This window comes from Acinonyx jubatus, chromosome D1 (assembly GCF_027475565.1).
Source record: "Acinonyx jubatus isolate Ajub_Pintada_27869175 chromosome D1, VMU_Ajub_asm_v1.0, whole genome shotgun sequence".
NCBI lineage: Eukaryota > Metazoa > Chordata > Mammalia > Carnivora > Felidae > Acinonyx > Acinonyx jubatus.
In genome coordinates, this window is record NC_069390.1 from 17,962,844 (window position 1) to 17,977,124 (window position 14,281).

The window sequence follows — 14,281 nt, forward strand, 5'->3', positions numbered from 1 at the left end:
GAGCCAGGGCACTGGTTAGGTGGTGTTGTTGTTGTTAAGTTTATTTATTTATTTTGAGAGAGAGAGAGATGGTGTAGGAGGGGCAGAGAGAGAGGGAGAGAGAGAATCCCAAGCAGGCTCCACACTTTCATCGCAGAGCCCGATGCAGCACTTGAACTCATGAACCGTGAGATCATGACCTGGGCTGAAGCCAAGAGTCGGATGCTTAACCGACTGAGCCCCCCCCCCCCCCGCCCCCCAGCATCCCTGGTCAGGGGCTTTATATACCCCATGGCTCATCCGCATGACTGCTTACCCTTTCAGTCACCTGTTACCACTCCCATTTCCCATGGGAAATGTGAGGCTCATGGGAAATGAGGCCACTCCCCCAGGGTCAAGATCTTGAGGTGACTGAGCTGGGACTTAAGTCTGGACCTATGTGGGGGTTATAAGCCTGGCTCCCAAGATAGTTATATGGATTGGGTGAGATAATTGCACAGGCTAAGCGTTCCACAGATAATAACGCGTCGAACATTACAGCTTGCCTCATTTTCATTTCATAATGAGAGCCAGCACTGCGGTGACCTGGCCCGGCCAAGAGTCGACAGGCAGGCAAGGCTTCTTGGGGACCTGGTAAGAGGGGGCAGACCCCCTCCCCCAACAACCCCCCGCCCCGCCACGCCCTAGCAGATCCTACCCCTGGAAACCCCAGGGCCCAGATTGCTCCTAGCCAGAGAGTATTATTTGAGAGTAAATATTATTTTACCCTCCAGCTTAATCCAGACCAAGCTTATCTTTCCCACCGAAAAGCCCACAGCCCGCAGTAAGTTAAGCCCTTTGCTGCTTTCCTAATTGCAGGTTTGCAGCTTTGCCGGGGGAACCACCAGATCTCTGGGACAGCCCGATAAGTGGTCTGGTATTTGGCAGTGGCATCAGAGAGGCTGGCTCTGGGCTGGGCCGTCCGGCTTTCCAAGCCCACGCTGGGTTGGCCGGGGGCGGGGGGGGGGGGGGGGGGGGTGGGCGGTGGGGCGTCCAAGGGAGAGAAGGCAGCCTGGGGCACATTCCCCTTCTGCGCCCCAGGGCAGATCGAACTACAGTGCGGGTAGGGGAAGTGAATCGTGGCCTCCTGTTTCATGCTGAGTCCCATTTGGCTAGAAAAGTAACACGGGGATCAGTGGGCTGCCAGGCCCATCCTTCTCCTCCAGTTACACCACGTCTGTTTCTTCCTGCCTCTTCCTTTGAAGCATGGGAAGAACTCATTCAGACCAGAGGCCCTGAGCCTCCCCGTGCCCCAGGTTTCTCTAAGGGGGGGGCCCTCTAGATGGCGAGCAGTTCCAGCAGACTCCATGCTGCTGCAGGCTGTTGAAGGGATCCTCAAAAGGTCCAAGGAGCCAGCCTGGGTCAGATCGGCCCCTGGCCAACCCCTGTCTCGCATCTTCCCCACGTGGCTGTCCACCGAAAAGCGCTGGTTGGGCGGACGTAGACCCGAAGGACCCACGTCCAGGCGGGTGGTCTGCGTGGGTCTTGTTCGCAAAACTAGCAACAATGGGTGCAAGTTACAGGAATACGAAGTTTGCCCCGATTACAAAGGGGTGCCACGCAGCTCAGTTGGTTGAGCGTCTGACTTCGGCTCAGGTCATGATCTCACGGTGTGTGGGTTCGAGCCCTGCATCGGGCTCTGTGCTGACAGCTCAGAGCCTGGAGCCTGCTTCGGATTCTGTTTCCCTCTCTGCCCCTCTCCCACTCATGCTCTCTCTCTCTCTCTCTCTCTCTCTCTCAAAAATAAATAAACATTTAAAAAAAAGTTTTTTTTTAAGAAGTTGGATTTGAAATCAGACAGACCTGGGGTTTAAATCTGGCTTCACCCACTTCCTACCTGTGTGACCCAGGGTAAGCGCCTCAACCCCTCTGAACTACAATTTCGTCGGCTGTAAAATGATTCCATCTTGGAGGACGAACCCAAGGATCAAATGACATCAGCAAGCCTGGCACTTACCATGTGATCAGGACAAGCAAGTTTCTTTCAGTCCCGGGGTTAGCGAGCTGCCTGTCGCCACGCGTATTCAAGCAGATGTCAGAGGGTCCTCGTGTAACGTTGGGCACACAGGATTTCCTTCCTGCACTAGACTAAAGATTGCACTCAGTGTCTCCAGGAGATCTCCCAGCTCTAAGAAAACACACCAGGACGTGGCCTCAGCCGTCTGTGGAAAGGTGGGCGTATCAGTGAGTGGGCACCGTCTCCTCGCGCCTCTGTCAGGATATAAAAAACAGGCATCCACACGTGGTATGTGCTTCCATTTATATGAGATGTCCAGAAACGGCAAAATCTCCAGAGGCAGAGAGGAAACGGCGCGAGCCTGGGGCTGGGGGTGGGAACAGGATCTGATGGCAAGTGGGATACCAGGTTTCTTTTTCGGGGGGTGATGGAAATACTCTCAAAGGACATTGTAGCGATGTTGCACAACTTCTTACGGTTACTACAAGTCAGTGAATCATGCCTTTAAAATGAGCGAATTTCACAGCAGTGAAAATTATACTTCCGTAAACCTGTTAAGAAACCCCAAACAGTGACACCAGCAACAAAGTCCAGAGGGGCCGACGCACGGTTGGGGGTGATGCCCCCACCCTGTGGGAAGCAGTGGCAGCTGAGGCCTGAGGTCACCGCCGGTTTGGGGACTCCTTCTCCACCGGTGGGTTCACAGTGGCGCCCTCTGGTTATTCCTTACCCCGTGGGAGAAACTACTACCCACCCACCAGCTGGCCTCACTAACACCCCGAAGTGAAGCCCCAGTGATACGGGGAGGCAGCTTCTGCAGAAGGATGGGGAACCTGGAAGGTGGCAGCATGAAGGAGGAGGCCTCCGGGAGACAGGCCTCCCAGAAGCCTCCGCAGATCAGTGCTGGAGGGCGGCTCGGGGATCTTAAAGTTTGGGGTCTCTAAGTTAGGAGGAAAGCCGAAGGCGTGGCTTGGCCTGGTCTGTAAGGCACTGGTGGGTCCACTTGAGGGAGGTGGGGACAGGACCAATCACGTGCTGGGCACTGCTACCTGCCGGGGAAGGGCTGACATCTCTCCTGGGGATGTGACACCCTCGGGCCTGCAGATGAGCAGAGAAGACCGGTCTCCGCTCGGGGTCCGCACACTGAGGAGAGATCCGACTTGCTCACGGTTGCTCCTGTGCAAAGCAGGAAAACAACTTTCAAGGCCATCTGAGCACTGCTGTCTGCACTGATAGCGAGCTCTCCGTCGCCAGTAGTATGTAAGCAGAATTCAATGAACACCTCTCAAGGAGTCGAAACAGAGGACTTTGAAACCCCTCCTGGTCCGGCTAGTTGGGGAGGCCAGGAATCCTTGCCGGTCGCTTCCCTCAAGAGTTAAATCTGCACTCAGAGCGAAGCGGAAAGGCCTGAGCCATCCTGAGGGAGGGGGCCTGGCACCTCCTCTACCAGGACCGCACCTCCTCCCAGCGCTCACCACACGCCCGCACTGATTGCTGGTTTGGGCTAACAGTGATCCTTGAATACACACAGGCCAGGCCAGGCAGCTCAGGGCTCCAAGCGAATGCACTGGGGCCTGAACTATGCCGGAGGTGGGGGCAAGGGAAGCAGAGGCTGCTGGCCCAGAGCTGCTGGTAAGCCGGTCGAATGGGGCCCTGTCTGGCCCTCCGGCCAGACGCGGGTTTCATACTTGCCCACCGTCAGGCATGCAGGGGCCTTGCCTCTCCCCACTTCTGGCCTCCCCAGGGACTCAGGATCCTGGCGGCAGTCTGCAGGTTCCCCCGCCTCAGCCCCAGACTCACCGCAGGATGAGCTCATCAGAGGCCCCTTCCCAAAGGGGAGCCCCAGGCCTGGGAGAGGCCCCGGCTCCCTTTCCTGTGCCTGCCTGGCCCTAGGAAGGCAGGGAGGGAGGCTGGGCCTCCAAGGAGAAGGCCAGGCTGGGGGTTTCCCCCGCCACCTCCTCTCCAAGCCCACCAGGGCCTGGGCCGCTCTCAGGCGCTCGCAGGCTCCACCCAGCTCCACCGTCAGAGGGGCTCTAGGCATGCTGCTGCGTTTCTTGGTGCGGCTACTAGGTCTGGGACCTAGCCGTGCGGACAGAACCGTGGTCTCCTCTCCCTCAGAGATGGCAAACGGAGACTCTGGAGTGGAAGGCATGACGCCCAGACTAATCACAGTGCAAGACAGAGTGTTCCCGAGGTACAAAGAGACGGACAGAAGAGGGCCACCCGGGCTCCAGCATTCAGTAGTGGCTCCCCGGTGTTCGTGTTCTGGCAACAGGGCAGGACTCCTCCAGGACCCAGGGTATCCCCGCCCCACCCTGCTTCCTACTCCCCATCCACCACAGGCTCATCCCTGCCCTCCAGAAGACAGCCCGATACCTGCTGTGGTCCAGAGACCCTTCCCCTCAACCACCCGTCTTCCCAGGGTGCAGGTCTTCCCTCCCCCCTGCATAAACCTTTTCATGGCTCTCCAGCACTCCTGGGGAAAACCCAACTCAGAGCACAAGAAGCCCATTGATGAGCCCTCCCCTCCCCCCCCATGCTCCTCCCCCACTCTGCCCCAGCAATACCACTTACAGGTCCTGAATGCTTCTGTTCTATCATGCCTCAGGGACTTTGCATGTGCTGATCCCTCCGCCAGGAATCCACTCCCCTCCCCCAAGTCACACACAGATTTCTCTGTCCACCTCTAAGTAAGTCATTCATAATCCCTATCTACGTGGACTGTGTCACCGTGGGCTGTGTCACCCTGTCTACGTGCCACTGCATCACAGGGCCCTGGACCACTTGCCACCTGCCTGTTGCTCAGTGAGCCTTGAACTTCAGCTTGCATCTCCAGCCCCGGGGGAGCCTGTCAAAGTCTAGACTGCTGGATCTCACCCGCAAATCTCTGATTCATGAGGTCTGGGGAGGGCGTCTGAGATCTGCATTCTAGCAAGTCCCCAGGCAATGCTGAGCTTGCTTGTCTGAGGACCACATCTGAGCCCTCTGAGCTCGATCTTGTCTGATTTTTCTTTCATTTCCAGTCTCTGAACCAATCTGGTTTAGAGTTGGCGTTCGGTACCCAAATGCACGAAGGGTCCCGGTCTATCTGTGGTAGCCAGTGTGGATGGCAGGAGAATTTACTGAGACACGTTTTCCTGATTTGTTTGCTCTGCTGTGGGAGCTCTCTCTCTCTCTCTCCCTTTTCCCAAGATGGCGGCCAAGTCTTTGGATCCCATGTCTTGGGGGCTGCTGGCTTCCAAGGCCAGGCACAGAGGTTGCTGGGCTAGGAAGACCGTCCACCCTCTGGGCCCTGGATACTTCTCAGCAGGGCATAGGCTGGAGCCTGTGAAGGTGGAGGCGTGTAAGCCTGGGCAGGGGGGCAGGCAGAGGCAGCAGGCCCGGGGAGAGGGTTGTTGAGCATCTCTGGATATCAGCAAGAAGTGAAAGTGGGGGGATCTGAGAACGACAGGCCCGAGTGCTGGAAGAGCCCTCCCACCAGGTGGCAGGACTTCCACGGGGCCACCCTGAGAAGCCTGGGCAAGGCTGGAAGGCTATGCACCCAAACTCACCGCTTGGAGTTGCAGCCAAACTCCACTCTTGGGCCCAGGATGGCGTGGAGATGGCCACGGCCCGCTCGCCCTCCCTGGACCTCAAGGCTCGCCAAAGGAGCCTACCCTAAGTGTTCTGGGCCACACAGGCGCCACCAAGACCCCTACAGGACGCTATTAGCGCTATCGTTTTCTAAATGACAACACTGAATTTGACAGAGGCTAAGTAACATGCCCTGGGGGCAAGAATCCTCCCTCCCCAATATGCCTGGGATGGAATGTCCTTCAAATGGGTAGCGGGGGCTCCGTGGCAGATGGTCAGAGCTAAAGAAGTAAAGGCAGATGACACATTTGGCACCATCGTGATGCTAAAATTCAAACCTGCTGTGGGTCCACTTAGTGCCAGTGATGCACCAGGCCCCATGCTAGGTCCGGGGCTGTTCCTGATGGAGGGAAGGAGTGTGGCACCAGAGGGCAAGCTGCGGACGTGCAGACTCTCAGGAGGCGGACAGGAATGAGCGAATGTCTTGCCAGGAGCATGTAAGCTCGGGTTGGACTGAGCCTGGGGCTCCCTGACAGAAGAGGGAGCCAGGCCTGCATGCGGCCAGACACAGTGTCGGTGAGTCTGTCCCTCCAAGCCTGGCCTGAAGGTGGCCTGCCCCAGGCCACCTGCCAGGACTCCAGGACCCGGAACGCTGGAGACCCTCAAGACAGAGAGCAAACTGCAGCCAGGATGCCAGGCTATCCCCTGCTCCAGTGGGACCACTGAGGCCTGGACTTCTGGCCTGGACGGCAATTCAACACAACAGCCACCTGATGGCTGTCCTCACCTGACTGCACACTTGTCCCCTGGTCCTGGGGAGAAAAAAAGGGAGGAGAGTTCCAGACTTGGGAAGCTGCCCACTAGGCAAGGGAAGGAACTGGCTGGCGGTGGATGAGGCATTTGCTTTTTAATTTAAATCCTCCTGGATCATTTGAATTTTTAAGGAGCACGTATTACTTCTGTAACAATAACTTTTAAAAATAATTTTTTGTCTGAAAAATGCAAAGCAGTATGCAAAAATCGGTTTGGAAGAGAGAAGTCTATGCAACAAATAGCCTAAGGGGTCATTAAATACATCACCATCATCCTTCTGGTACATTTACCATGTGCCCAGAGCTCGGCTCTGTGTTTTTATCCCCATTATTTAATCTAAGCTCGTCACAGCCCTCTGTGTTGGATGCTATTAGTGCTATCATTTTCTAGATGAGGACACTGAATTTGCGAGAGACTAAGTAACATGCCCGAGGTCACCCAGCCCTGGAGCAGGGCTCTAAACTCTCGAGTGTCAGGGAGCAAGCTCCACCCTAGATCAGGGTGCGCGCGCCGTGCTGCCTCCTGAAACTGCAACTGAGAGATTGACAAGCTCAAAAACCATTTGTTCTGAGTCTGCTCTGTGACTTGAAAACCACTGCGACTGCCCAGGAACCAAAATCAAAAACAAAGCCAGAGCCTGGTGTCTCCAACCACCCTGGAAACTTGGACCGAGGCTAAGAAAGCATGTATTACGGGGAGCCCACTGCCACCTGTCCATCTGTCCGTCCACTCACCAGCCACTGACTGAAGGCGCTGCGTGCCCGGCTCTCTGCCGGATCCTGGCAACCGAGGACCCACGTGGGCGAGAGGCCCACGACCACCCAGAAAGGACCAGGTGAGCACAGGGCAGATTGGACCCCTCAGGGCCTTCCAATCTGCTCTGCTTCCTCTGCAAATTTCCAAAAGCTCTTGCAGTCGGAGATCCAAACAGACATCAACAGGGGAATGAATGAGACACAACCCTGCAATCCGTGCCCGGTGGCAAGCCACTCTTCTTTTCCAAAGCACTTAGTTTGCATAACGCTGAACCAGGGCTTGGCAATCCCAGCGGTCTCTCCGGTCCACGTGTGTTACCAGGCCAGTTAACTGCACTGGGTTCTCTGGCGTTTCGCCCAAGCCTTTGCCCCAAGATGGAAAGGGAGAGGGTAGGAAAGATCCGGGAGCCGGGGAGACAGGTGGGATCTCTCCCAGGGTTCCAGCCTGCAGAGCTGAGCGCACCATGCTCGGCGTGAGGTCCCTTGGCCAATGGTGTCGGCGGGGCCAGCTGGAGGTACAAAGCGCGCTTTGCGGCAGCCTGAGCTGCTGAGAGCAGGGAGCTTGGGTGTCCCGTTCAGCTCTCAGAGGCCCAGGCACAGAGCAGGTGTTCAGGAAATATTTGAGTGAATAAATGTAATTTTGAGGAAGGCAGCTCTCCCCCACGGGAGGGGTGTGACTTGTCCTGATCACTGTATCTGGGGGACATGGACTTAAGCTGCCCAAAGGCACCTACATACCAAAGACTCTACTGAGGATTCCTCCCAGAGTCATAAAACTGAAAATCTAAATAATAAGAACACCCATAGCATGAGTGCTATCACTCAGTACTGACCCTCTGGTGGACAAGCTGGTGAGCACTTTATCTCCTTTAGTGACCTCATGGAATCTCCACATCCGTCCTGTGAGATGCGTAGTGTCATTATCCCCAATTTACAGATGAGAAAACCGAGGCTCAGAGGGCCAAGGCCATACTACTGGCAGAGCTGGGATCTGCACCGAGGTCTGACTTAGAATTAAAGGTCTAAGGCTGGGAGCCTCCCCCCTCCTCCCCCACCCATTTCACAAACGACAAAGTACAGGACAGGGAAGCTGAGGACATCCGTGGCAGGGCTGGGACAGGAACCCAAGTCTTCTGACTTCCAGCCCAGGCTCTGTCGTGACTTGAGAAGTTACAGGTGAACACGGTTTCTCTGTTCCATTAAGAACCTTGGAGTTGGGGGGATTCATTACTTTGGGTCCCTTCTTCTGAACGGCCCCTCCGCAACTCCCCTTCCTGAGGATGGAGGGGAAAAAAGGAAAATGGAAGAGCCACTTGACTCCAAACCCGGGCTGTCGTTTAAAGGAGGATTTGAGGATGGCCACGGACCTGCACGCAGCCAAGCCTGGAGGCCAGCAGGGAAGAAGCTGTCCGCGTCCATCCTGTTTCCTGCCTGGCACAGTCTTCCAAGCCCTAGGCTCCCGCCTCCAGGCTTTCGCTCTCACTGTTTGCTCCTTCCTGGCATCCTTGCCTGTCCGGTACCCCAATTTTCGAAGCCCAGCTGGAATGCTCTGCATTCCCGGACTCCTCACCACCGTCCCCACCCGGAAGTGACCTCTGGATCACTGGCCTTGGAACCTACAAGCCTTCTTTTATAATTCTGCTCTGGACTCTCTTATTCTCTACTTTGAATGTCTTTGCTCTCATGTCTATCTCCTTATGACTGGCCGGGAGCCCCCTGAGAGGCTGAATGAGCAAGGTACAACCGGAGTGAAGGCTGGCCAATTCCTTCCGGTTACTTGTGCACCTCCCCCCACTGGGTCTGCACACAGATCTCTAACCGTCACCCCCGTCCCTCTCCAGGACCTATGGCAAGCTGTGTCTTGTAAGTCCTACCGGGTGAGGACCAAGCCATTCTAGAATCTCTGCAGCGTCAGTGGGGGCTTTGGAAAATAGCGTGGAAAATAATCAACTCGTAGACTTTCACCAAGTTCAACTATGGCTCAGCATTGAACGAAACCCTGGACAAGGGGTGTGGGGGGGATGGGGGGGAAGACACCGGGAGGAAGGGTCCTGCCCTCAGGGGCTCTCCCAGAGGGGAGGGCGGGGACCTTTCAGCTTTGCTCACTCTCTATCCCTGGCAAGTAGAGCAGGTCCGGCACATGATGAGAACACAATAGTCACTGGCTGAAGAAATGAATTAACACTCATTGACCCAGCAGCACTGAGCACACCATATAAGGCAGGATAGTGCTGAACACTGAGCTGGTCTATGTGGTGAGTCAGAGCTGCAGAATCCACAGGCAAGAGACGGAGAAGAGAGAGAGAGAGAGACAGACAGACAGACACACACACACACACACACACACACACTGGTGAAGGGCAAGGAGGTTTGTGGTTGACCAAAATCAAGCAAAGGACAGAACGTAAAAAGCACTTGGCCACAGTTGTCTGGGAGGCGGCATCATATGCTGTGGTTTTCAATCTTTTTCCTACAGAACAATCTTCTTTCAAATGAGATCATACACCGCACCCTAAATGCATAACAGAGCTGCCACGGTGGACGTCAGCGAAAGCCGAGAGGCCGGCCTGCTCCCATGTTCCCTGGAGCCCCACGGAGGCCCCTGGGTTCCACAGAGATGGGGTCCTTGCTCAGTCAGCCCTGCCTCTCCGCTGAGACGCCTCAGTACATCTGAGGGGAGGGCTGGGCTACAGTTGTTCTGAGAAGGGGGTCTTCATAGGCTCAGGGCTTCTGGGAGCCCATTTGGGGCAAATAAACCCTAAAGTGGCTCAAGAAACTTTCCCCAGCCACGAGGGAGTCGGGGGAGGAAGGAAAAGGTCCTCCCAGCAAGTAGAGGGGAAACCAAGGCAGCAGGATATGGGGTGGCTGAAAGAGTGGGGTGGCTTCTCCAGTGCACAGCAACTCCATATGGGAGGGACGTTCGGGGCCAATCCTTCTGGAACGCGAAGCATCACCTGGAGGTACACTGTGTATGTGAGTGCGTGTGAGGGTAGGGCTGCAGGTGCATAAATCAGGCTTTCAGATACCAGATCCACAGAAACCCAGGTGCACCTGTCAGAGCAAGGCCACCCTCCTCCTGTAAACTACAGGAGGGACCGTTTGGGACAAATCAGCATTCCCGTTTCCTCCGTGTCCCCCAGGCCCTGCCATGGCACCAGTAGGCTCACCTCCTGTTTTGTCTCCCTAGCATTCCTTCCTCCTTCTGAAAACAGCACCCGGGTTTTCCCTTTGGGGTTCCAGCCCTCTCCCAATTTCAGGCCAACGCCCCCCCCCCCCCCCCCCCCCACTGATAACACATGCTGCCCCACCGGCCATCGACTCTGACCTAGTCTGGCCAATCAGCACATTCTCTCTTCCCACCCGCCCCCACCCCGGTTTCAGTAATTGGTCAGAGACGGGCACGTGACCTGAGACCAGCCAATAAGCTTCAACTCTGGAACTTCGGCTGGACATCCTGGGAAAAAGAAGCTCTCCTTTCACGGGCTTGGAAATGAGTGGGATGTCAGTCCTGAGCTGTCTGTTCATCACTGCCCTGCCACCCCACCGGGCCCGGGTGCCAGGGATGGAAACCCACAAGGAGGAAAGCAGAAGGCACAGACATGGGCATCATTTGAACCTTGGATTCGGCTCTGCCTTGGACACCAATAAACACGCCCCAAACTGTCAATATATTGGAAACCAATAAAAAGCTAATAAATCGCTTTGTCTCGCCTAATCAGGTTTGGAATTGAGGATTGGCTCCCAACTGATGTGGTATCTGACCTCGGATCAGCCTTTGCCCTGGTCTCCCCTGCAGCCAACCATCATTTCTGGCCCATCACTGGTTCTTGCTGACCTGGGCAGCAGCTCCCACCTTCCCCAGTTGAGCTCAGGGGCCCTCAGACTCAAGCACTGGCCACAGGCCGTCTGCACCCCAGCCTCTCCAGCCCCCTGACTCCCCCTTGGGCTGTGTTTTGGCTGATCTAACGTTGGCCCAGATCCACTCGCTTTGTCCCCTCTCCTCATTGTTCTGCCTCGCTGACCTTGGGTTCTTGTAGGGGAGACAGACACTATACAATGAATGAGGGTCCCGGAATGCAGCCACCCCAGATCTTGGAGCAGGAAGAGTCACCCCGGGGCTTTGGTCCACAGTCTCAGGGAGACCTGCCCTGGGCAGAGGCTGCGGGGAATGCGAAATGCTGCAGCCACTTTGGAAGGCAGTTTGGTGGTCTTTTAAAAAGCCACATATGTTCTCAACCATACAGTTCAGCCAACATGCTCCTAGGTGTTTACCCAACTGGGTACAGCTTAGGCCCATACAAAAACCTGCATATGAATGTATAGCACCTTTGTTCATAATTGCCTAAAATCAGAAGCAACCGGGACAACCTTCAGTAAGTGAATGCATATACAAACTAGGGTACATTCAATGGAATGTTATTCAGCAATAAAAACAAGCCATCAAATCATGAAAAGACATGGAGGAAATTCAAATGCATATTGCTAAGTGAAAGAAGCCAATCTGAAAGGCAACCTACAGTATGATTCCGATTCTATGATGTTCTGGAAAAGGCAAAAGTCTGGGGATGCTCAAAAGATCACCGGTTGCCAGAGAGAGGGAGCGGAGAGGGAGGGGGAAAAAAGGGGTGGGTCATCTTATCGGGCAAGGTGGAGGGTCCCCCAGTATCCATGTTGCCCTTCTTCCTTCGAAATAGAATGGCAATTGGGCAGATGGCCACCCAGAATGAAGCCTGTAATTCCCAGCCTCCCTTGCAGCAAAGTGTGCTGTAGAATGACTGCACTCCGGCCGATGGGGCATGAATGGAAGTGACATGGGCACCCTCTTAAAGGAAGTGGCACCCTCTCCTTCTGTGGTTTCCTCCTTCTTGCTGAGTAGAACAAAGAAGCTGTCATGGGCCATCGTGGATTACATAGACCAGCAATGGTGAAACCACAAGACAGAGGAAGCTGGGCCTCTAACAATTTTGTGTGGAAAAATCTTCTTAGCTCAGAATTTCACTTAGACGGGGCGCCTGGGTGGTTCAGGTTGTTGAGCATCTGACTTCAGATCAGATCATGATCTCACAGTTCATGAGTTCGAGACTGCTTCGGGCCCTGTGCTGACAGCTCAGAGCCTGGAGCCTGCTTCGGTTTCTGTGTCTCCCTCTCTCTCCACCCATCCCCTGCTCTTGGTCTGTCCCTCTCTCTCTCAAAAATAAATAGGCATTTAAAAAAATGAAAAAAAAAAAACAATTTTACTTAGAGGAAAATCAACCTCTTTCTCATTGAAGGAACTATCATTAGGGGTTTTGTCACACACAACCAAACTCATATCCAGACTAATGCAAGGACCTTCAAGGACTTGTCCTGTGGGTTCTGTATAAAACAGGCAAAACACCTTCATACATTCATCCATTCAACAAATAAAGGCCAGGGATGCCTGGGTGGCTCAGTCGGTTAAGCGTCTGACTCTTGATTTTGGCTCAGGTCATGATCTCAGGGTTCATGAGTTTGAGCCCCGCGTTGGGCTCCACATGAACAGTGTGGAGCCTGCTTGGGATTCTCTCTCTGCCTCTGCCTCTCTATTTCTCTCTTAAAAATAAATAAACTTGAAAAAAAGCAGGGGGCAGTTTACAGTGCTGGGACCTGGGGATTCAATTAAGAATGAGGCAGACAAACCCCTGCCCTCATGGACTCCACCTTCTGGCAGGAGACAGACGATACCGAACTCATTACGGATCGTCATGAGCCCAGGGGTACCCTTAGGAACAGTTACCGTCTCTTGAATTCGGAGCTTACTCTGTGTCCATCCTGTTCTAGGCCCTTTTCCTATATTTCATCTTCACAAACCCAGAATGTGGGTGCTCTTCCTTCCTGGTTTGACCGATGGGGAAACTGAGACACAGAAAGGTTGGCGAGACACCTGCCCAAGGTCCACACAGCCAGTAATTGGTGGTGTCAGAATTCGAACCCAGGTCTGCTGGACTTTAGAGCCTGAGCCACTGGGCTCTCCTGCTCTGGAAGGGTATAAAAGAGGACACTGTGATACAGAATGACCGGGTGCCCCTGCTCATGGTTTCTATTAGCGACGACAACAGGCGCAGCGTAGAACCCGGTGCTGAGCAAGCCTGAACTCCCTTACCTGGGTGGCAGGCGTTGGGAGGCCTGGAAAAGTACTGGGCCCGTGTCTAGACGCCAAAGTCAAGGGTTTCAAGTTGCTCTGATGATGGTGTCAGAAGCCCCGGCCACTGCAAGCTCGGGCTGTCCAGGAGATGCCCACCTGTCAGAGACAAGCACATCAATCCTAACTGCCTGGTCCGGGGAGATCTCATCAGCTTCCCCGGACGTGTCTTTTTGTTTGAGATGCTCTCTGGATCCCAAGGGGGCTGTGGGATGGGGCAAAGACAGCAGGAACCTGGGGTCATGCATCAGGATAGAGGTCCCAGCTGAACTTGCCTGGAAGCGAGACTGAGACACAAAGATATGCATATGCCTGTGTGTGTATGCCCTGCATAAAAATACATAAGCATCACACCCACTGTGTCTAGCACCGTGCCCTTTGCAGAGCGGGGAAGCTCGACAAATGTTTCGCGGTTTGCTTTGATGTGAAACATAAATGTATATGCTGGAGTGAGTGGGTGGGAACTCCACAAGAGTGTGAGTGCATCGGAGGCAAGATCCTTCCTCATGTGAAAATGCATTCTTGGGATGCTCCATCCAGCCAGACCAATGGCCTCATTTTACCAACGAGGAGACTGACATCCAGAGAAGGGCGGGGACTAGTGCAGGGTCACATGGCAAGTTGGTGGCAGAGTGGGGCCTAAACCCTGAGTCTCTCCTGACTCGCCGCTGGGTGTTCTCTCCAAGGATCCACCCTCCTTTGTAGCGGTCAGACTTGCAGCCCGGGTACAGTGCAGGGATCGGCCACATGCCGTCAGGCGGATGCTGGTCACAGGCCAGGGCAGAGAATTGTTTCCTGGCTGTGTTCAAACCCCGACAAGGTGCAAGAGTCAATGCCCACAGTGGTCAGAAGCATGGTCTTTGGAGGCAGGTAGATCATGGCCACATGCTGGGGCAATCTTTTTCCAGAAGTGGACCCTGAGTAAGTTAGGTGTCCACTCAGAGCATCAGTCTCCTCACCTATAAAACAGGGATAATGATAGCATCTCTCTCCGAGGATTGCAGG

The 14,281-nt window shown here is 54.7% G+C and overlaps 1 protein-coding gene across 7 annotated transcripts in view; it reads right to left on the reverse strand.

Moving 5' to 3' along the window:
- TSPAN18 (tetraspanin 18) overlaps window positions 1–14,281 on the reverse strand; it is a 185,969-nt gene that overhangs the window by 44,133 nt on the left and 127,555 nt on the right. For 3 of the 7 annotated variants that reach the window (XM_053203276.1, XM_053203275.1, XM_053203277.1), the window contains exon 3: window positions 1,976–3,151. The exons of the other annotated variants lie outside the window; for them this stretch is intronic. The gene's annotated coding sequence lies outside the window, so the exon portion shown is untranslated. The remainder of the gene's footprint in view (window positions 1–1,975; window positions 3,152–14,281) is intronic. 7 annotated transcript variants of the gene reach the window in all.